The sequence below is a fragment of the Pan troglodytes genome, chromosome 5 (assembly GCF_028858775.2).
Source record: "Pan troglodytes isolate AG18354 chromosome 5, NHGRI_mPanTro3-v2.0_pri, whole genome shotgun sequence".
Taxonomy (NCBI): Eukaryota; Metazoa; Chordata; class Mammalia; order Primates; family Hominidae; genus Pan; species Pan troglodytes.
Window position 1 is genome coordinate 108,308,237 of NC_072403.2, and position 24,996 is coordinate 108,333,232.

The 24,996-nt window shown below is 35.1% G+C and overlaps 1 long non-coding RNA gene across 1 annotated transcript in view; it reads right to left on the reverse strand.

Annotated features, from left to right (window-relative positions):
• LOC104006929 (uncharacterized) overlaps nucleotides 1-24,996 on the reverse strand; it is a 312,910-nt gene that overhangs the window by 159,649 nt on the left and 128,265 nt on the right. The window contains exon 5 of the long non-coding RNA XR_010158110.1: nucleotides 9,037-9,136. This is a non-coding gene — a long non-coding RNA (uncharacterized LOC104006929). The remainder of the gene's footprint in view (nucleotides 1-9,036; nucleotides 9,137-24,996) is intronic.

A 24,996-nucleotide genomic window follows, 5' to 3' on the forward strand; every position in this document is an offset into this window, starting at 1 on the left:
TACACATGCACTAGGCTTTAAACATTTCTCCTTGTACTGATTACTCTCAGAATTCTGTACCCTCAAATATTCTGAACTCTGCACTCATATGAACATGCCAATTACATATCACCACTTGAATACAAATTGGGCTCTCAAGCATACATATCTGAACCTAAACTCTTGATTTTCTTCTTCAGTCTTGCTTTTACACCAGCTTTCCCCACCTCAGTGAAAAGAACCGTAATTCATCCAGTTACTATTTCATGACTCTTCTCCTTTCATCACTCTTGATGTATAGTCTCTCGACAAGTCTACTGACACTTTCTTCAAGATAGTTGCACACCAGCATGGCACATGTATACGTATGTAACTAACCTGCACAATGTGCACATGTACCCTAAAACTTAAAGTATAATAATAATAATAATAAAGAAAGAGAGAGAAAAAAAAAAGATAGTTGTCTAAATCTGACCACAGCTCACTATGGGCCATCACAAAAACTCTGGTAAAGACCACTGTCATTGTTCACTAAGACTACCACAATAATTACCTAACAAGCCTCCCTGTCTTACTCCCAAATTTCTAGTCAGTTCTCTGTCATTGTGATCTTCATAAATGTTAAAACAAGTCATGTTATTTACTGTGATTAAAATCATCAGATGGTTTCCCATCACTAGGGTGACCAACTTGACTCACTGCGCCTGGCCCTTTCCTAACTTTAATGTGAAAACTTCCATGTTCTAGGAACATTATTGGTCCCAAGTAAACTGAGACAGTTAATCACCTCATCTGTAACATACATAATAAAATAAATTAAAAATCCTTACTATTCACTAGGTCTAAACATGATCTAGGGCCTGCCATTCTCTTGTATGTCATGTCCAATCACTCTTTGCTTTGCTCACTCTATTCTAGCCACATTGGCCTTCCACAGTTACTCAAACATATTAACCTTGCTTCTGCCTTAAATGTTTACTGAATAATTAAATGAATCTAGTAAAAAGTATTAAAGCAAAAGATAATTAGGGCCAGGCACAGTGGCTCACATCTGTAATCCCAGCACGTTGGGAGGCTGAGGTGGGTGGCTTGCTTGAGGTCATGAGTTTGATACTAGCCTGGCCAACATGCAAAAAATACAAAAATTAGGTGGGCATGGTGGTGCACACCTTTAGTCCCAGCTACTTAGAAGGCTGAGGCATGAAAATCGCTTAAACCGGGGAGGCGGAGGTTGCAGTGAGCCAAGATCTCGCCACTGAACTCCAGCTTGGACAACAGAACAGGACTCTGTCTCACAAAAAAAAAAAAAAAAAAAAAAAAAAGACAATTAGGATGGTGACATGTTTAAAACAATAATAAAAATATAAAGAGAAATTAACCAAATTATATCACTACAAAAAATCAAGAAATCACAAAGGAAGACAGAAATAGGAGGAAGAAAGTATAAAAAGAACTATGAAATAGAAAACAACAAAATAGCCAAAGTAAGTTCTTACTTATCAATAATCACTTTAAATGTAAATGGTTTAAGCTGTCTACACAGAAGACATAGGTGGCTAAACAGATTTTTTAAAAATCAAGATTGAACAATATGCTGCCTACAAAAGCCTAATTTTAGTTTTAAGAACACACCTAGGCTTAAAGTAAAGGGATGGAAAAAGATAGTGCAGATTATGATGGTTAATTTTATGTGTTAACTTGACTGGGTTAAGGGATGCACAAAACACAGGTAAAGCTTTTTTTTTTCTGGGTGTATCTGCTAGTGTGTTTTCAGAATAGATTATCATTTGAATCAGTAGACTGAGTAAATAAGAGTTACCCTCACCAATGTGGTCAGGCCTCATCCAAGCCGTTGAAGGCCCAGATGAAACAAAAGGTAGAGGAAGAGTGAATTTGCTTTCTCTTCTGGAGATGATATGTCCATATTCTCCTCCTTTTGGACATGAAAACCCCAGATTTCAGGCCTTAAGAGTGCAAGACTAACACTAGGGCTCACCCAATTCCCCCACCCTTATTCTCACACCTTTCACCTTTAACTAAAAATTATATCATTAGATACCCTGGTTCTTAGACCTTTAGACTGAGAGTAATTATACCACCAGTTTTTCTGGTTCTTCAGCTTGCAGACAACACATTTTAGGACTTTTTGGTGCTCATAATCACGTGAATCAATTCCCATAATAAGTCTTATCTATCTATCTATCTATCTATCTATATCTAATCTATCTATCTATATATTCTGTTAATTATGTTTCTCTGGAGAACTCTAATACAAAAGTGATAACTGAAAGAAAGTGGAGATGGCTATACTTATATAGGACAAAATAGACTTTCAGTCAAAATCTTTCATAAGAGACAAAGAAAGACATTATAAATGGTTCAATTCATCAAGAGGATATAATAATTGTAAATATATATAGATTCAACATTGGAGCACCTAAATATAGAAAGCAAATATCAACAGAACTGGAGGAAGAAATAAACAGTAACACTGTAATAGTAGGGGACTTAAATTCTCTCTTTTCAACAATGGATAGATCATCCAGACAGAAAATCAATAAGGAAACAACAGACTTACATAATGCTATAACCAAGTGGACCTAACAGACATATACAGAACATTCTATCCAACAGCAGCAGAATACACATTCTTGTTGAATGCACATGTAACATTCTCCAGGATAAATCATATATTAGGCCACAAAATAAGTCCTAACAATTTAAGAAGTCTGAAATCATATTAAGTTTTTTTTTATGACCACAATCACATGAAACAAGAAATAGGAAGAAAACTGGAAAACTTACAAATGTGTGGAAATTACACTCCTGAACAACCAACAGGACAGGTCAAAGAAAAAAGGAAATCAAAAAGTATTTTGAGACAAATGATAATAAAAACACAACATACCAAAATTTATGAGATGCAGCAAAATCAGTTCTAAGAGAGAAGTTTATAGCAATAAATGCCCATATTAAGAAAATATAGGCTGGGCTCGCTGAGTCATGCCTGTAATTCCAGCACTTCGGGAGGCCGAGGTGGATGGATCACCCGAGGTCGGGAGTTTGAGACCAACCTGGCCAACATGGTGAAACCCTGTCTCTACTAAAAAATCCAAAAATTAGCCGGGCCTGGTGGTGGGTGCCTGTAATCCCAGCTGCTGGGGAACCTGAGGCAGGAGAATATTTTGAACCCGGGAGGCAGATGTTGCAGTGAGCTGAGATAGCGCCACTGCACTCCAGCTCGGGCCACAGAGTGAGATTCCATCTCAATAAGGAAAAAAAAAAAAAAGATGTCAAATACACAGCCTAAAAAAAGAAAAACACTAAGCACAAAGTTAGTAGAAAAAATGAAGTAATACAAATTAGAGGACAAATAAATGAAATAGAAAATAGACAATTGAAAAAATCAACAAAACTAAGAGTTGGCATCTTAAAAAGATAAACAAAACTGGCAAATCTTTAGCTAGGTTAACCAAAAAAATAAAATAAAATAAGGAAGACTCAAATAAATAAAACCATAAATGAAAGAGGAGACAATGCAACTGATACCACAGAAATACAAAAGATCATGAGACTACTGTGAACAATTATACACTAACAAATTAGATAACCTAGAAGAAATGGATACATTACTAGACAAACACAACCTACCAAGACTGAATTATGAAGAAATAGAAAGTCCAAACAGACCAATAATAAGTAATGAGATTGAATCAGTAATCAAAAACTCCCCAACAAGGAAAAGTCCAGAGCCAAATGACTTCATGGGTGAATTGTACCAAACTTTTAAAGAATAACTAATACCAATGCTTCTCAAAACTCCCAAAAATTGAAAAAGAGTCAACATTTCTAAACTTATTTTACAAAACCAGCATTATCCTCATACTAAAGCCCATAAGGACACCACAAGAAAAGAAAATGAATACAGATATAAAAACCCTCAATTAAAAAACCTAACAAATTGAATTCATAGCACATTTAAAGTATTCATTTATTACAATCAAGTGGAATTTATCCCAGGGATGAAAGGATAGTTCAATAAATGCAAATCAATAAACTTGCTATACCACATTAACAGAATAAAAAATAATTTCTGTTATTAATAATAATAATGAAATATTATTTCAATAGTTGCAGGGAAAGCATTTGACAAAATTCAATATTTATTCATGATTTTTTTCAAAAACTCTTAAATTAGACATAGAAGAAATCTGCTTCAACATAATAAGGTCCATAGATGACAAACCCACAGTTAACATCATATTCAATGATGAAATGCTGAAAGCCTTCTCTCTAAGATTAGGAACAGCGCAGTGGTTCCCACCCTTACCATTAATATTAAATATATTACTGGAAGTTCCAGCCAGAGGGATTAAGCAAGAAAAAGAAATAAAATGTATCCAAATGGGAAATAAAGATGTAAAAGTGTTTATTTGCAAATGATATGACCTTTTATATAAAAAATTCCAAAAGGCTCCACAAAAACCTGTGAGAATTAATAAGCAAATTTAGTAAAGATGTAGGATACAAAATTAACATACAAAAATCAGTTGTGTTCCTATACACTAACAATGAACTCTCCAAAAAGTAAATTAGAAAAACAACCCCATTCACAATAGCATCAGAAAGAATAAAATAGTCGGGAATAAATTTAATCAAGGAAGTAAAAGATCTGTATATCCACTCAAAACTATAAGACATTAATGAAAGAAACTGAGGAAAACACAAGTAAATGAAAACTCACGTTCATGGATTAGAAGTAATATTATTAAGATGTCCACACTACCTAAGGGTATCTATAGATTCAGTCTTATCAAAATTTCAAAGACATTTTTCACAGAAATAGAAAAAACAGTCCTAAAATTCATATGGAATCACAAAAGACCTCAAATAGCCAAAGAAATCTTGATAAAGAAGAACAAAGCTAGAGCCATCACATTTCCTGATTTCAAATTATATTACCAAGTTATAGTAATCAAAACAGCATGGTATTGGCATAACAACAGACATAGCCCAATGGAACAGAATATAGAGCCCAGAAATAAACAAGGGTGCTAAGAACACATAATAGGGAAATGACAGTTTCTTCAATAAACAGTGTTGGAAAAACTGAATATTGACATGCAAAAGAATGAAATGGGACCCATATCTTATACTATCCACAAAATTTAACTCAAAATGAATTAAAGACTTAAATCTCAGACCTGAAATCATAAAATTCCTAGAAGGAAATACAGATGGTCCATGACTTACCATGATTTTTTAAATTGGTGACGTGTTAAATGCATTTCCAACGTACACTATTTTCAACTTATGATGGGTTTATTGGAATATAGTCCCATTATAAGTCAAGGAGCATCTGTATAGGAAAAAAGCTTCTTGACATTGGTCTTGGCAAGGATTTTTTTCAATATGACCACAAAAGCACAAACAACAAAAAATAAACAGGTAAAAATAAACAAAACTAACTAAAAGTAAATAAGCAAAAATAAATGAGTGGGACTATATAAAAAGATCCAGCACAGAAAAGGTAGCAATCAACAAAAATGAAAGGCAACTAATGGAATGGGAGACAATATTTACAAACCATGCATCTGATAATGGGTTAAGATACAAAAATGTATAAGAAAGTTATACAACTTAATAGCAAAAAATAATAATAGCCATATTTTAAAAAATGGACAAAGGATTGGAATAGACTTTTTTTTCAAAGAAGGTATATTAATACAACTGGTCAACAGGTATATGAAAAGGTTCTCAACATCACTAATTATCAGGGAAATGCAAATCAAAAGCACAATGATATATTACCTCATACCTCTTGGAATAGCTATTACAAAAAAGACAAGAAATGTGTTGGCGGGAGTATGGGAACCCTAGTACATTGTTAGAAGGAATGTGAACTGGTTTAGCCCTTATGGAAAACAGTATGGTGTTTTCTCAAAAAATCAGATAGAACCACCATATGATCCAGAAATGTCACTTCTGGATACACATCCAAAGGAAATAAAATCAGTATCTCAAAGAGATATCTGCACTCCCATGTTCATTGCAACATTACTCACAAAAGCCAAGATATGGAATCAACCAAAGTGTCTGCCAATGGATGAATAGATTATTTAAATATGGTAAATATACATAATGGACTATTATTTAGCCATAAAAAAGAAAGAAATCCTGCTATTTGAAACAACATCAATGAACCTGGAGGACATTGTGCTTAATGAAATAAGTCACACAAAAAAGACAAATACTTTATAAATCCACATATGTGGTATCTAAACAATTTGAATCCATGGAAGTGGAATGGTGGTTGCCAAGGTGGGGGGATGGATAGATGTTAATCAAAGTATACAAACTTTCAGTTATAAGATGAATAAGTTCTGAAGGTGTAATGTATAGTATGCTGACTGTAGTTAAAAATACTCTATTATGGACTTGAAATTTCCTAAGAGAATAGATCTTTAACTGTTTTCACCACACATGAACACACACACAACACAAATGGTAATGTGAGGTGTTGGATGTGTTAATTATGTTGGTTGTGGTAATCATTTCACAATGTATACATAAATCATCACATTGTATCCCTTAAATATACCCAAAGTTTATTTGTCAAAAAGGAAAACAATGGGTACATATGACTTTGTGGAAAATGAGAATTATTTCTATTCATTTAATATGGAAACATTTATCTGCTTTGATAATTTCTATTACCAGTCTTGTCCCAATACTATTTGAGTTTTCGGCTCCTGTTCCAATCTGTGCTAAGAAGCTCAGGCTATGGAGACTTGCCGTATTACACAAATTAAATTCAGGAAGATAGGAGGTCTAAGCCGCTTGGCATCCAGTTACTAAGCAGTTATGAAAGCTCTTGATTGGCCAAGAGAATATGAATAGAAAGGGAACTAGATTTTTTGTTTGTGTGAGGAAATGTGGGTCCTAGTTTTGGCTTTGCCACAGGCTAATTATATGATCTTCAATTAATCACTTAATCTTGGGCATTAAGTTTGAGGCTTGTTTGTTTCCTTGGTAGTGGTGGTGGTGGTTTAATTTGTAAAATAAATAAGCTGGGGCATATTGACTCTTTAGTTTCTCTCAGCTCTACAATTTTTCTTTTGCTTTTGTTTTTGTTTTGTTTTGCTTTTTTTTTTTTTTAATTGAGACGGAGTCTCGCTCTGTCACCCAAGCTGGAGTGCAGTGGTGCAATCTCAGCTTACTGCAACCTTTGCCTCCCAGGTTCAAGCGATTCTCCTGCCTCAGCCTCCTGAGTAGCTGGGACTACAGGCACACGCTATCACACCTAGCTAATTTTTCTATCTTTAGGAGAGACGGGGTTTCACCATGTTGGCCAGGATGATCTTGACCTCGTGACCTGACCACCTCGGCCTCCCAAAGTGCTGGGATTACAGGCGTGAACCACCCGTGCCCGGCCAGCTCTACAATTTTTAAATGATTGAGTCTCCTTTGCTTTTTCCTATGTTCCATGCACATTTGTAATTTCCAGATCCAGAAGTGATAAGCACACAATATATGTGAACCTGATCAACTAGGGCTGCTACAAATAAGAGAAAAATAATGCTTGCTATATGTTGCCTCTCCCACCAAGCCTAGGCAGCGTATTTTGAATGATGTTAAACAGGATTTTTTCAGTGAGATGTAGACTGGGGCAGGGCGCGGTGGTTCACGCTTGTAATCCCAGAATTTAGGGAGGCCAAGGCGGGTGGATCACTTGAGGCCAGGAGTTCAAGACCAGCCTGACCAACATGGCGAAACTCCATCTCTACTAAAAATACAAAAATTAGCCGGGTGTGATGGTGCATGCCTGTAATCCCAGCTACTCAGGAGGCTGAAGCACATGAATCGCTTAAACCTGGGAGGCGGAGATTGCTGTGAGCTGAGATCGCACCACTGCACTCCAGCCTGGGCAACAGAGCAAGGCTCTGTCTCAAAAAAGAAAAAAGAGAGAGAGATGTAGACTGGTTCAAATTCTCCATGTCATCAAGCTTTTAGCACTTCCTTGGGTCTCTGTTCCACTGTCATCACTGTTGAGCAATTTTTTGGATAGTAGGATAAAGTTTCCTTTGCTCAATTTCCTCCTATTTCTTTTCATTATTCTCTTTTGGATCAGACAGCATTCTCCTTCCCATCTTGGTGCTTACGATCTTCAAATATTTTGTAGTAATGTGCCCTGCCCTATTAGCATTCTAAGCTAATTTCAAACCCCTAGAGCTTCATGGAAATTCTGTTGCTTACATTTTTCCAGAGAGGTAGAATGTAAATCAGGTTATTAATATTTCAAATCTAGCTTCATGATACCACATTTAAAGTTCCATTTTTTGTTTTAAATAGAATAAATCCCCTCACATATTCCATTTCTAAATGGCAAAAATGCTAAGAAAAAAGAAAAGTCATACCTCCTGCTGTGTCATTTCACTGCAGAATGGAAAGGAATTGTCACCTGAAAAGTTCAGTTAGCTGCTCAGAAAATCTAACCCAAATTACATTTTTCTTTTTATTTCACATTATGCATATTCTAATTTCACCTTCACTATGAACTGTGCTTATTTTTATGTTCCCTGAAATATAATTTTCCTTGTTATTTAATTTGAGTACATTCTTCTCTTTTTTCCTAAGTACTTAGCTACTCACTTTCTAAGGTATTTCATTTCGTTTTATTCATTTTATAAACTCTGTCCATTTATTTGCATAAGATTCATTTTTTTCTCTCATTCCTGTGAAGGACGGATGATAGCTATCTGTCATCAGCAAATTTTATGAATCTATATCTTACCTGTTTTATTTTCAAGGAGATAATAATTCTCGGTATTACTATAGCATCTTTCATTTTATAACTCTCAGTGCTTCAAAAATTATCCAATTGATATTTATATAGTAGCTACTGGAAAAAGTAAATGGCGGTACACATTTTATAAATATTTAGCTATTGGGATTATAACCAATTCTATCAAGTAATTGAAGGTAAATTACTCTCCTTTCTTGGATAATGGCTGGTTTCAGCATGGCCCATCCATGACACAGTCATGAGTATCTTACCATTTGGGCTTCTTCTGCTGTATCTGTGTGCCAGGGATCTTCAAATAGGTATATGTTTCAGTCGGCCCCTTTTCAGGCCAGAGGTGGTTTCTGAGAGTACCTGGAACATACAACATAATAAATATTAATTTCCCATCTATTCTGAGTAGAGACTAAAATGCATACTGTTTCTTAGGACTGATCATTTTTGGTAGAATTGTACAAATCATATGCAACTTAAAAGGTCATGTGATAAGGGTGAATTTCTCATGCTGTGCTACTGTATATGATAATGAGTGTTGCTCATTCTGTTCATGTTCAATCCAGTGGGGGAACAAAAAATGTACACAAATGATTAAAATCCAGTGGGAGAGTTGGTTCTAAAGGTGTGAGTAGAGTGCAAAGTAAATCACTACAGATAAAATCATAAATTGCACCTTGGAAACTCAAGAATATTTCCAAAAGAAGCTAGGATTTGAGCATTGAAGTTTGCATTCCAGAGAGAGAGAACAATATGAGTAAAATCAGTTCTGAACAACCAAAGTATACCATCTGAGTAAAGTCAAGGATGGTTTATAGCAAGAAAATGAAAGCCTCCTAAGCTAGTGACTATAAGCATTTTAATTATACATATGATTTTGAATCAAAGAAAAATTCAAACATCTAGAACACACAAAAAAATGTGACAACTGTAGAATTTTCAAAACTTCTGTTATTCATAAGTGAAATTTCCTTCCCCATGTTTCTCTTTTCTATTCCATTGCCAATTAATTCAGGCTCTCATCATCCTTATTTCAAATACCCAGGTAAATATTCTAGTTAAGTCAGTTTGAGAGAAGTGACTCTCTCCTTAATTTTTTCAGCTGTTCAAGGCCCAGAAAAATGAGCGGTACTGTTATGTGAAGAGTATTTGAGCGAGAGTAGTTTCTTTGAAAATGGAATGGCTAGGAAATGTATGTGTCAGACTGACATGTTCCTTAGAAGGATAGTAGCAGATGATGACCATTGAAATTTGTACGTGGATGAAAGTATGAAAGACTGTTTTTCCATTAATCGTTGCTGCATAACAAGCCACCTCAAACTTAGTGACGTAAAACAACCATTTGTTATGTTCACATCTTCTATGAGTCAGAAATTCAGGTAGGATGCTATAGGAACAGCTTCTTTCTATTACATTATGTTTGAAGTCTCAGCTGGGAAGACGTGGTGCCTGAGAATAATGCAATGACTAGGGGCTGGAATTATCTGAAGGCTTTTCATTCACGTGACTTGCAGTTGATGCTGGCTATGGGCTGGGACTTCAGCTAGGTCTGCCAGTCACAATACCTACACATGACCTCTCCATGTGGCTACTTGAGCTTTCTCACTATTTTAATAAAAAAAAAATATTTAAAGGAAAATGAACATGAGTAAACGTTTATATCATTTAGCATATAGGAAAGAGAAAAGGTTAATATGATAATTTTTTAAAGATTCTTAAAAATTAGTGAGAAAGTGATGAACATCAAATAGAAATTAAAGTGCATTAAGAAAACTAAAATTACAAATAGCTAACAAGCACATGAAAAAATATTAATTTCCCAATCACATAAAGAAATGCAAGTAAAATTAAAAATAAGATAGCTTTTTTTCACCTTATCAGATTGGCAAAGATGACATTTTGGAGGATACCTTCAGTTGTCAAGAGTGTGAAGAAAAGGAAATTCAAAGTACTGGTAGTGAGAGAGCAAACTTACATAAATTTTTTGGAGGACAGTCTGGAAAATGCATAATAATTTAAATTTTGCATATGCTTTATCTATGCTTTATGAGAACATTTTAATTTCTAGGAATTTATCTTCAGGAAATTTTTAAACAAGTACAAAGATGCATATAAAATGTCATTCAAAATAGCATGGTTTATAATTAATAGCAAAAAATTACATATAGTTGCATATTAATTATGAATTAGGGCATAGTTTATAATTAATAGTAAAAAATTACAAATGACCTATCTTACAAAAAAATAAGAATTGGTTAAATGGAAATGAGAATTGTAATAAATACAGTCATTAAAATAATTATGTAATTTAGTTTTATTGACATAATAAGATGTCCAAGATATGATAATAATGGACCAGGGAAAACAAGCATACAAAACATCATGAACTATATTATTTTTATTTATTTATTTATTTATTTATTTGAGACCGGGTCTCACTCTATTGCCGAGGCTGCATTGCAGTGGTGCAATTACAGCTCACAGCAGCCTCAAGCTATCCTGGGCTCAAGTGATCCTCCCACTTCTGCCTCCTGAGTAGCTGTGACAACAGGGATGTGCCACCATGATCAGCTAATTTTTGTATTTTCTGTAGAGATGGAGTTTCGCCATGTTGGCCTCAAACTCCCAGGCTCAAGCAATCCACCCTCTTCAGCCTCTCAAAGTGCTGGGATTATAGGCATGAACCACCACACCCAATCTTAATTTTTGTTAATTTTTTAATAGAAAAAGGTGCCTATGTTTAAATGCATAAAAACTAAAATATCCAGAATAAGAGCTTCAACCAAGAAATACATATTTGAGAAAATGTCTACATTTAAGTGTGATAAATAAAGAAAGGCAGACATTTATTCATTTGTTGAATGCTTGCTTTGTTGCAGATAATTTTTCTGGGTGCTAGAAATAGGAAATGAAGAAAGCAGATAGAGCCATGACTTGAAAAGCAGAGTGTGGCTGTGACCACACAGGATCTCCTCTCTAACCCTTCAAAAATAATGAATCTTTCCAGAATTTTTTTTTTTGGCTCTTCTCTAGGAATTCAGAAAATTGGCAGGGGAGGAAATGGAGAAGGATTAAGGAATGGTAGATAAGTTCATTACGTATTGAAAACTAGGAACAGAAGATATTGGCTATAGAGCTAATAGTCCCTGGGACTCAAAGGAATTTTTTTTCATGTTTCTGTGAAAAGAGGCTATGAAAAAAAATAGAGTTTGTGTTGACAGAGGGTGAAAAAGGAAATTTAAAAAGGATTTTAAGAAGGACTGTTGGTGATTTTGTGTGCCTTTTACAAAGTACACTAGTAAATGAAGTAAAGGATTTGTATTTATTTGAAATTACTTGTTTCTACTGCCTGGTTTATAAGCACTAGAATGGAGGGAGTGCAAAAGGAGGAAATTTCAACCTAGTCAGAAAGTAGATGAAGCCTCACTGAGATTATGGTGTCTAAACTCAGATTTAGAGATAAGTATCGAGAAAAGAGCAGAGATCCCAGAGAGAAGGAACAGCATTTTAAATACCCAGCGAGAAAGTCTCTAAAGTACCTTAAATCAAATCAAATAAATCTAGTCTGTTGAAAGAAGCTGTGGTTCAGGAAGTGAACAGGACATTATACATACCTTAGACACATGGATTTTAATACACTGTGTGAATTAGACTGGGCCATAAGGCCCAGGCCTGGTAAAGGACTTGGAACTGAGCTTTCTGGAAAAGAAAAACTTAGAGCTAGACAAGTATTTTTCCATCTTTGCATAGAGACCAAACAAAGAGATAGTCTGTGTTCATGAACTGGAAAACTTAATATTGCTAAGATGTCAGTTCTTCCCAATTTGATATATAGATTTAATGCAATCTCAATAAAAATTCCATCAAGCTATTTTGTAAATACTAACAAATTGATTCAAAAGTTTATATAGCAAGGCAAAAGACCTAGAAGAGCTAATATAATACTGAAGAAGCACAAAAAAATTGTAGTGTTCACACTTCACTGTCTCAAGATTTACTAAAATCTATGATGATCAAGATATGGTATTACCTAAAGAATGGACACATAGATCAATGGAACAGAGAGTCCATAAACAGACCCACACAAATATAGTAAATTAATTTTTGACAAAGATAAAAAAGGAACTGAATGGAGAAAGAATAGTATTTTTCAACAAATGGCTGAAACATTTGAACACCCATATGCAAAACAATAAATTCAGATGCAAGCCTTATACATTTTACAAAAATTAACTAAAAACAGATTATAAATGTAAACGTAAAATGCAAACTGGAACACTTCTTGAAGAAAACAGGAGAAAATCTACATAACCTTTGGTTTAGTGGTAAGTTTTTAATTGGACACTAAAAGCATGATCCATGAAAGGAAAAAATTGATAAATTGGACTTCACAAAAATGTAAAAATGTTTTTAGCTTAAAAGAACCAAATTGCAGAGTGAAAAGATGTCACAGTCTGTTCAGGCTTCTATAACAAAATACCAGAAACTGAGTAGCTTATAAACAACACAAATTTATTTCTTACAGTTCTGAAGGCTGGGAAGCCCAAGGTCAAGGTGCCAGCAAATTTGGGTCTGGTAAAGATCTTCCTCCTCATAGATGGTGACTTCTTGCTATGTCCTCACATGATGGGAAGGGCTAGATAGCTCTCTGTGTTCTCTTATATAACGGCACAAATAGCATTTATGAGGGCCCTTAAGATCTGTAAGATCTTACAAAGATCATCTCTCAAAGGCCTTGGCTCTTAATACTGTCAGCTTGGGAGTTAGGATCTAAATAAACGAACTCTGGGGGGATACAAATATCCATACAGAAGCAAAATACAATCCAAGAAATTGGAGAAAATATCTGCAAATCATATATTTGGTAAAGGATATCTAGAATACACAAAGATTTTCTACAACTCAACAACAAAAAACCAAAAGGATATTTTTATATAGGTAAAGGATTTGAATAGACATTTCTCCAAAGAAGACATACACAAGACCAATTCACCAATAAGTGCATGAAAAGATATTTAACATCAGCAATCATTAGAGAAATGCCAATTGAAGCCACAGTGAGATATAAACACATACCCATTAGGATGGTTGTTACGAAATAAATTCCCAGAAAATTGGTGAGGATGGAGAGAAACTGGAACCTTTCTGCACAGTTGGCAGAAAAGCAAAATGGTGCAGCCACTATGAAAAACAGTATGGAAGTTCCTGCTGGGTGCGGTGGCTCAGGCCTGTAATCCCAGCACTTTGGGAGGCCAAGGAGGTGGACCACGAGGTCAGGAGTTTGAGTCCAGCCTGGCCAACATGGTGAAACCTCATCGCTACTAAAAATAAAAAAAAGAAAAATTAGCCAAGCATGGTGGTGCATGACTATAGTCCCAGCTACTCGGGAGGCTGAGGCAAGAAATTGCTTGAACCCGGGAGGCGGAGGTTAGCAGTTAGCTGTGCCACTGCACTCCAGCCTGGGCAACGGAGTGAGACTCTGTCTCAACAACAACAACAACAACAACAACAACAACAAAACAAAACAAAAAAGAAGAGGAAAAGAAAAAGAAATGAAAAACAGTATGGAAGTTCCTCAAAATATTAAAAATAGAACTAACATATGATCCAACAGTTCAACCTCTGGGTATGTTCCTAGTGGTATTATTCACAATAACTAAAGAGTGTAAACAACCCAATTGTTTATTGATGGATAAACAAATTACTGGAAAGAAGAATGGATAAACAAATTATTTTACAAACATGAACAGTCTTATCACACAATCCAGCAATTGCTCTCCTAAGGTACTTACTCAACTGATTTTAAAACTATATACACATGGAGACTGTAAAAGCTACAACCTCTGATTTAGAGACAGACACCTTGCCTGGGCCATGAGTAGAAAGAATAATTCTCAGCAAAACAGGATCCAAGCCTTTATCTTGCATGAGGGTGCAACCCAACTTCACAATATCCATACGGTTCCGAAACCTTGAACAAGAAGCTAGTATTAAACATAGTCGCAAACTGGTGACCCAATAGGGTCCTGATAACATTGAAATTGCAACACAGGGATTTTCAAAATCCAAGGAATGTCCAGGTCTTTGGGGAAAAATCTCCCACTGGAGACAAGCACAGCAAAAGCCAGAATGAGATACCTCATACTAAGGAAACAGAGATCAAAGAGATTCAAAAGACCTTTTAAAATAAGTAGGTTTAAAATATTCAGAGAGATCAAGGAAGCAAGAGAATCCATCAAGAATAAGGATTTTATGAGGGAAAAAAAACTCATGTATTTGAAAAAGAACCAAATGGAGATTCCTGAAATAAAAATAGTCACTGAAATTAAAAAAATAATAATAACAGATAAGTTAAACAACAGGCTACTGAAAGATCAAATGAGATGAGAACAGAAAATTCTGCATTAATCTAACAAAAGAGATGATGGCCTGAATAGTGCAGTGGCAATGAGAGTAGAAAGAAGTGGAGAAATTTAAGTATTTAGAAAATAGAATCAACAAATTATTGAAGGAAAATACTTAATCCTCCCCAAAATTCATTCATGACTTAGAAGAGAGGCACTGTGGCTATGGTCTGAGGTGTTGCAGTAGCTTCTTCACAATACCTGGCACATGGTGTTGAATGCTGCTGTCATTTCATTTGTTTTGTGTTGTTGTTATCATTAAAGTTGATCACCAACTGCTGAAAACTAAAGAAGGAGATGGAGAGTCTCCTAATATGTTTAGGGAGCCTAGACCCTATCTTTTGTTGCATCGCATCGTCAAAATATTTCACAGAATGGCTTAGCAGAGAGCTGCTGTTTCTGCCACATTGCACAAAAATTGACTGAAATATGAAATAAATCAGATAGCTCAGAAAATACACATCATTGTATGCAATAATGCACCAAATGATAAAGGAAGCAACCCAAATCAGTATTTGGAGAGACAGAATTATTAAATCAATGATGCTGGCACAGCAGCAGCAGCAGCAACAGCAACAACATACTATTACCTCACAATGCTGAAACAATTAGGTTAGGAAGGCATATGGAAAAAGATTTGTCACACAATTAGAGAGATGCATCTTTAAAGGTTTCTTTTAAAAAATATGTAAATTTGTTTTTGTGGACAAATTCTCATGGAATAAATTTTTTTATGAGAATATGCAATGCTCAAAAATGTTCAGTAAAATAAGCACACTCTTACACTGCTGGTGGAAGGCTAATATGTACAGTTTAAAAACATTATCAGCAAGTTTTAAGCAGCCTAAGAATATTTGTACATTTTAATGTAATAATTCGACCTCTAAGAATGTACTCTAAGAAAATTGTAGAAATGAAGAAAGATATGCATTGAAAATGTGGTTTATAAGCGAAAAGATTGGATACAATCTAAACATTTAATCAACAGGTAGTGGTTGTAATAGATGGTCTGGTTATATTGGACTATTACACAGCCATAGAAATCTACTCATAAGTAATTTTTAATTAGTTGTGCACAATTGTTCTCCTTTTGTTCCCCACCTTCCTGATCCGGTACCTTCCATTCCCTTCTCTGACCTGTTTTCTGGCAAGCTGACTAATGCAGGCTGCATCCTATGGTTTCTCTGCCTTCTGGGCTTTCAGTTGGCTTTGGCCTATGAGGGTCACTGGCAGGAGATCAAAGGGTACGAACGGGGAGAGATAGTGGATTTTTTTCCTGATCCCTCTCTGCTGTTGGGCAGCTTCTCCAGCAGAAGCTGTGTCCCTTTAAAGCCACAGTTACGGCCGGGCGCGGTGGCTCACGCCTGTAATCCCAGCATTTTGGGAGGCCAAGGCGGGCGGATCACGAGGTCAGGAGATCGCGACCATCCTGGCTAACACGGTGAAACCCCGTTTCTACTAAAAAATAGAAAAAAATAGCCGAGCGTGGTGGCAGGCGCCTGTAGTCCCAGCTACTCGGGAGGCTGAGGCAGGAGCACGGCATAAACCCGGGAGGCGGAGCTTGCAGTGAGCCGAGGTTGTGACACTGGGCCACAGAGCAAAACTCCGTCTCAAAAAAAAAAAAAAAAAAAAAGCCACAGTTGCCATGAAGCTGCCCTTCCTTAGCCACATCAGTTCCTACTGAGCTTCCAAAAAACAATATGTCCTTCTTTTGTCTCTTGGCCCTATAACTTCCTGTGGTTGCTGGCATCGGATGCCCAACAACCCTCATTTGTTCCTGATCTCCAACCACAGTTCCATGTGGAATCCTTTCACGAAGTCTCTTCATTTAAACTTTCTTAGGGAATTTCATAACCAGACTGAGATGTGTGTGAATTTTTTAGTTTTAAGACTGCATTGTCTGTATGACCTAGTATCAAAAGATATACGAAATATTGTAGAGAAACAAAGAACATGTAAAGAAAAATTGATTCTGAAAATTATGAATAAGAAAGACATATTCCCTTTATCTATTTCCTACTTTCTAAATATTTTTACAATAAACACGTATTTCTTTATGATAAAGTAGTAACTCTAAAAATTAGGTGAACACATTTTATATATATTTCTCATGTTAAAAAGTACATTAAGTTACCTTTTTTATGATTTCCAACTGATTTTCAGTTATTCAGTGTTCTTTTATAGAAACATACCTAGTTTTTTGTCCACATCAAAATAAACATCTTGCCAGAAATTTTTCTTACCTCTTACTTGCAACCGAGATCTTTCTATTCTTGAAAGGAGATGATGTGAGACCCAATTTTGTTCCTATTTTTTAATAGAAACTTTAGTATCTTTGTTTTAAAATTTCAACTTTTATAGATATGGGTTTTTCCAGGTTTGTTACATGGGTATATTGCACCCAGGTAGTGAGCTTAGTATCCAATAGGTAGTTTTTCAACCCACACCCCTCTAGTAGGTCCCGGTGTCTGTATTTCCCATGTTTATGTCCATGTGTGCTCAATGTTTAGCTCCCACTTGTAAGTGAGAAAGGCAGTATTTGGTTTTCTGTTCCTGCATTAATTTGCTTAGGATTATGGCCTCTGGCTCCACCTATGTTGCTGCAAAGGACATGATTTTATTCTTTTTAATGGCTATGTAGTATCCCATGGTGTATATGTACCACATTTTCTTTATGCAATCCAACTTTAGTATCTTGCCACTAAAAATATTTTCATCAAGCATAAATGGGGCAAACTTTCCTCTACTTTAATTTTCTTTGTGTGTACAGAGCTCAATTAATGTACTTCTGGCATTGAGAAGATGGAGTGACATTTCTGATTGGAAATGTGAGAAGAACAAAATCTTCCTCACCTTCCTGTTTTCTCTTGATGCCAGCCTCCAACAGAGACCATTAGCCCTCCTTTGTCTTTTCATGCTACAAGTTGTGCCAGAGTCTGTTGAGAGGAGACCTGCCCCATGTCCAGAGTTTTCCATAAATGGATGAAATCTTTCTAATTCTGGGATTCTGGTAGCAAGCCCATTCTGCTAATGCATCTAAAGCCACGTTATGCTTCTTCACTTCTGGCAGTGATAAGGATTATATTTTGGCTCATATATTTACTCTTTTGTTTTATGGCTCAAATAATTTAACAATAATGTGAGAAAGAGGGATGATATTTGTTGATGGCCTCCTCAGAAACCCTAATAATTCATGATTCTTTCACAATCATAGGTACACATGGATAATTTTTACTCAGTAATAGAGCATTCTTGTTAGTTCAAGTTTTGCTATACATAGCCCTAATTTTCGAGGCCAGAGGGCATCATACTATTCTTAAATGGCCCATGGTAATTTCTTGGAGAATGCAGCAGGTCAAACAACAAAGAAAGCAGAGTGAAGATCTTTTGGGGCTCTGGAATGTCTATATATCAGGACCATAAACGCAGTTATTGAGTTATACATAGGACTTCCCTTTCCTCATATCCTTTTAGCTCTAGAATGCCAAAAAATAAAATGGGCAAAATAAGTATCGGGGACTTTTATCACTCTCCTTAAAACTTTATTTTTTACATGTCTCAGTGATGCAGCATTACAAATTAGGCAATGAGACCATTCTAATCTAACAGATATTTCTTCTTAATATTAAGATAGTATATTAGAGGCACTGTTGCATTTCTAGTTTGCTATATCTTAAGTGTTAGCCATTCACATAATTTTGAAGTCTTTTATTAGTAATTCTATTCATTCCACTTGAATAGATCTTCATTTCATGAATCATTGTGCACTCAACTTTTTCTTAAATAAAATAATTTTAATGGAATAATTGTATGTCAGTTTATATTTTATTATCATTAAAGCTATAATTTAATATTATATTCATTGTGTAATCTGTTAATAAAAAATATCATGAAGGTAAGTAATTAATTCATGTCTTTCAGACTCCATGAAAAATTGATATGTTCTGTTGACAATTTGCCAACAGGAGGTCAATTAGCCTGGGACACCCTTCACACCGTATGGTGAATCATGATCATTCTACTTGTTTTAGAAAAAAAATTAATTACAGTACTTACCATGTGTCAAGCACTGCACTCATTACTCTACCATCTTAGAGTATAAAAGGAAAGATATATGTTAATTGAGTAATCACAGAAATAATTGTTTAATTATAAACTGTGAAAGATATCATAAATAAAAGTATATAATATGTCCAGGGATGGCAGGTAAATGTAGGAAACATTGGTCGATAGTATAATGATCCTTTTGCCCCACAGCTAATAAAAATTTTCAGCCTCTAAAATTGACCTCTTGCATGTAAGTTAAACCACCACATGAACTTACAATATTTATAGACAACTCTTTCTCTAAAATTCATCAAAGGACAGTAACTTGGAGAAAACTTTTTTTTCAATGTTGCATGCATTGTGACCCAAAAATCAGAATACCTGAACTCCATTCCTGAACTTCCCCGAATTCCAACAGGGGACTTAGGCAAGTAAATTGACCTCTACGGGCTTCCGTTGCTTCGCATGCAAGATGAAGGTGTTGGATCAGGTCACCTCAAAGACTACACTAAGCTAAAGAATCTCTTATTCTATAACCTGAGAGACATACTCTCAATTACTATAAAGTAAGCCTATACCTGTAGAGGTTACCTGTCATACAGAAGCTACAGGAATATTGGCATTAAATTTTGATGAAGGATCCCTTTAGTCCTTTACCAAAATAATGTATAACTGTGTAGAACTAATACATGAAATGAAAATAGAATTTGCTTTTGGCTTTGAATATGGCACCTGATTATCCTGAAATGTAGTTTCCCAAAGGAATATCTGTTCCCTAATGGAAGTTGGTATGGAATATACTAAAAAATTATTAGAAGATAAATTAATCTGTATAAGGCAGTAGGAACCTCAGAAAGCTTTTCTTTTTGCTCAATATAATGTAAGTCCACCTGCTATACACATTTCCAGAAATGCTCCATTTCTCCCAAACACACAGAGCATTGATAATTACCTGCTTAATAGTGTCTTTCTTCTCCAGCAGACACAATATCCTATTTACTGCTGTATGATTCCGTTTTTGCTACAGTAACAACAACAACAAAAAACTTCTAGGAGTCTTAGAATAACAAATTTATTTCTCGTTAAGATTTTATGTCAACCCAACATTCACCTGGCTTGACTAATTAAGACGCCAGGCTTCTGGTTGAGTTTAGATATTCTCCACATAGTTTTCATTCTGGGACTAAGACTACAGAAACAGTGATTGCATGAGGAATGGTATTTTGGCAAATGGCAATAATGCAAGAAGAAAGAGAAACTCATGACACTTCTTAAGCCTCATTTAAGAATAGTCACACTGTCTCATCTTCACACATTTCATTAGACAAAGCAATCCCATGAACAAGCCCAAAATCAATGAGGGTGAAATATATTCTGCCCATTCTGCTGGGGACAGGAATATAAACTGTTGAACAATAATAAAGCCTAGAATAGCTGCCCTTCACACACTATGGTACATGGTACATAGTGGATGCCTACTTTTTTTGGAAGAATTTATAAAATTTGATAACATGTCATTTATTTTCCCCAAATAGTCCATGATCTTTTGTCTGTCTTTGAAATATAAATGTTCTTTTCCCCACATATGACAATAATAATTGATAATCTTAATTTTTCTCAAATTCAGCGTAGATCAGGGAAGAGTTTACCATTGTATCTCCAGTTCCTAGTTCAATAACTTTCACATAATCAATGTTCAACAAATATTTTTAGATAAATGAATAAATAGTGACTCCATTTAGACAAATATTATCTACTTTTTTGAACAAATAAAATAAAGCTAAGATTAAGATCTAGTAAGTGATTAATCCTAGGGCACTTTAGCATCACTTTCTATATAAATCTAGTGACTCATTATGCCCTTTTGTGAAGTCTATTTAAAATTTATGGTATGCTGGTTGGAAATAGTTTTCGAAGTTAAATATACCCTACTGAGATTACATGGGCATCATGAAAACAGTCTTTTAGGCCTATAAATTTCATCCTCATGCTTTCAGGATGATTATCATTATCTTAAAAAATAATATTTAATCTCTCATGTGGGTATTGTCCTTTGATGTGTTAGTCTTTACTGTTCATTAAAAATACTTTCCATGTACCTATTAGGCTCAAGCTTTTGTTTGATATACAAAAATAAAATAAATAAAATAAATAAAAAAACAGTTTCTGTTTTTCAAGTTTTGTTATCTGCTTGAGCAGATATGTTATGTTTTGAAATAGCTACAGCAATATCTGATGAGCACCAAATGAGAAAAACAATACTATTGGAATTCAGAGAAGAGAGATAACTTACCACAAGTGCGATTAGGAAAATCTCATGGAAGAAGTAGGATTTGAGTGAACCTTAGAAAATGAGTATGATTTTCATAACTGAATTAGAGAGGGAAGGTATTTCAGGGAGAAAATATAATAAATATAAAAGGTAAAAGCTATAATCAAGCAATATTAAGAAAGCCAGAGTAAAAGCCACATTAGTCCCCCGCTTACATTCCAAGAGCCCCCGTGGATGGCTGAAAATTTGGATGGTACCAAACTATATATACCATGTTTTTTTCCTATATCTTCATATCTTTAATAAAGTTTAATTTATATATTCGGCACAGTAAGAGATTAACAACAATAACTAATAATAAAATCGGACAATTATAACAATATACTAAAATAAAAGTTGTGGGAACATGGTCTTTCTCTTTCTCAAAATATTTTATTGTACTGTAGATCTTTACAACATCAGCAAATGATATTTTTCCTTTCCTTATTAAGTCAAGAACTTTTATCTTTTTACTTAAAGGAAGAACCTGATGGCTTCTCTTTGGCATATCTGAATTTCCAGCATCACTACTCTTGCACTTTGGACCCCCTTTTAAGTAAAATAAGGGTTATTTAAATACAAACATAGCAACACTGATCTGATAACTGAGACAGCTACTAAGTGACTGATGGGTGGGTAGGGCATACAGCATGAATATGTTGGACAAATGTTCATGTTCTAGGCGAGTCAGAGCAGGACAGTGTGAGATTTTATCATGCTACTTAGGTTAGCCGCAATTTGAAACTTCTATGTAATATTTTTAGACAATGCTTGACTGTGGGTAATTGAAACTATGGAAAGAAGAATTGTAGATAAGGAGGGACTACTGTATATGTAGGAAAATAACTAGATATGAGGCTTGGTAACTAGATAGAGAACATACTGTGGATGAAGACATAAAATGGTGAACTAAGAAATCTCAATTTGATGTTGTGAGCATTGTAGAGTTATTAAAATTTTTTACTAGAGAAGATATCACAGTGAAAGTACATTTTTAGGATAATTAATTTGGCAGTAATATAAATAATGGATTTGAGAAGTATCATATAGGCAATTTAGGAGTATTTTTCCATTATCAAGTCATGAAATAATTACTTCTAAATAAAGGTGGATTATTATAGTGCTGTAAAGGACAACATACTGAGTACCAAGTCAAATGTACTGCAATCAAAACAAAGAGCAGCCTGGTCAGGGTTTATTTAGTTCATGGCCCCAGAATTCTGATCAGGGAAGACTGGGACCAGGATAATAAAAATACATCAAGTTGGATAAAAGGCTGGAATCTGAAAATGAAAAAAAGATCAAGGTCACTGATTACCACAGATATGGGCATGATTCCCAAAGGCGAACAAATTCAGGAGACACAGCTTATAGGCAGGATATGAGTATCATTAGCCAAACTGATAGACTATCAAGATTGTAGATTTTAGGATAGAGAGGCCATACATTCATTTATAACACAGCTAGTGTTGAACAAAATTTATTAAGTGAATATATTGGACCGAATGTTGGCCCTAACCTAAGATAACTTTTCTCATTATGTAGTAGGAACAATGTAAAGTGGTGCTTGCAGAAGCAATGGAATAGTCATGTTTTCTTATTGTCACACATTTCAGATTGAACATAGACAGTCCATAAATCTGAGCACTGGTACTGGAAGCAGGAGGGACAAGGGGATGAGGAATCACTTCAGGGAGGTGAAACTTAAAAGGTTTGTATTACAACTTAATTGATGAATTTCTGTCAAGTGATAAATAGTTTGCATGTTTTTTGACAGCCAGTCATTTTTTTAATCAAAGAAAGGTTTGGTCCATATTCTAAAGCATATTAAGATTATGCAATTTTGAGGTTTTTTTTTTTTTTTTTTTGAGACAGAGTCTTACTTTGTCGCCCAGGCTGGAGAGCAGTGGTGCAATCTCGGCTCACTGCAAACTCCGCCTCAGGGGTTCACGCCATTCCCCGGTGCCTGCCACCACACTCGGTAATTTTTTTTATTTATTTATTCTTTTTTGTATTTTTAGTAGAGACAGGGTTTCACCATGTTAGCCAGGACAAGTTTTTTCATTCTTAATCTAGAAATGTTTTCTGTTGTAAGATCTATAACATGAAGGACCAAATATACCAATAAGCCTAGAAGACACACAGAGAAATAAAGAGAAGAGTGGGTTACAGGAGGGTGGGGGGATGGAGGAAGAAAATGTGTGTGTGTGTGTGTGTGTGTGTGTGTGTGTAAGGGGTAGTCTTTTATATTAAGTCAAATAAATCATTAACAATACAAATATAAGAGAAGCACAATTTGCAGATATAAAGAAAATGTATATAAGATATATTTCCTCCTCAAAAGGATACTCCCAAAATTATTTTCATTGCTACTGGATTAGGTAGGATATCACCAAATAGAATATTATCGAGTGATAAAAATTCTTTGTAAATTGTTTTCTTCCATGAGCATGTTGATTTGTTATATGATTCATAACTCTAATATACAGAAGCCTGGCTTCTGTGTCACTGAAGGGAGATTTTAGATGCAGCCTATGCCTTTGTTCCTTGAAAACTGTCAGCAGATACTGAAGAAAATAATATATGTTCTATTTGCCTTTAGGTACCAGGATACCAAAAATAAGATTCCTTCTTGTGTGTAAACTGAAATTTCTCTATGTAAGAGATCCAACAGCTTAAGGGTTCAGTGGCAAGAGAAACCATTGATTATTAATTGATCACAGAACTACCCAAAAAGCAAAATGTAGCTATGGCAGTAGATTTCAAATATATGAACATCACCAGATACCTAATTCAACTAAAAGCAGGACAGTACATCTGTAATCACCATCAACACATCTCTATCCCTTTCTGAATTGCAATGCTTACTCACCTATCCACTCTCAACACCCACCCATTCCCCAAAATAACCTTTTGCTTACGATCATCTCTACTGTTTTTTTCTGTCAAGTTTTCCACTTTGACCTCGCCCCTCATTTTGTTTTTTCAAATGTGTACAGTGTTCTTGTTAATAATGGATGGAGATATGTTATGCATGTAAAAGGAGCTTGTGTGTAAGATATTTAGGAAAGGTACAAATTCCAAGACTGAGTTGTTGTTTTCTTGCATCTCCACCTCCATCTTGAGGCCCACTAGCACAGCATATTGCTCCACAAATAGGAGCCAATGTACTGAGTATGGAATGGTAAATTAAAGGAGAAAAATCTAAAAAGCTCTGCCTCTCTGAAACTGCCATCTCCTAAAATAATCATGTGAGTCAGAATCTCCTGTGGAACATATTAAAAATATAGATTCCTTGGGATCTACCCCAACAGAGATTCTGATTAAGTAGGTCTTGTGTAAAGGCCAGAAATATAAATGTTTAACATACTCCCCAGGTGATCCTGATGCATGGTCTGCACACTGCAATCATTATTCCAGAAATTAGAGGAATAAATACTTCTATGTCCTAATTTGAC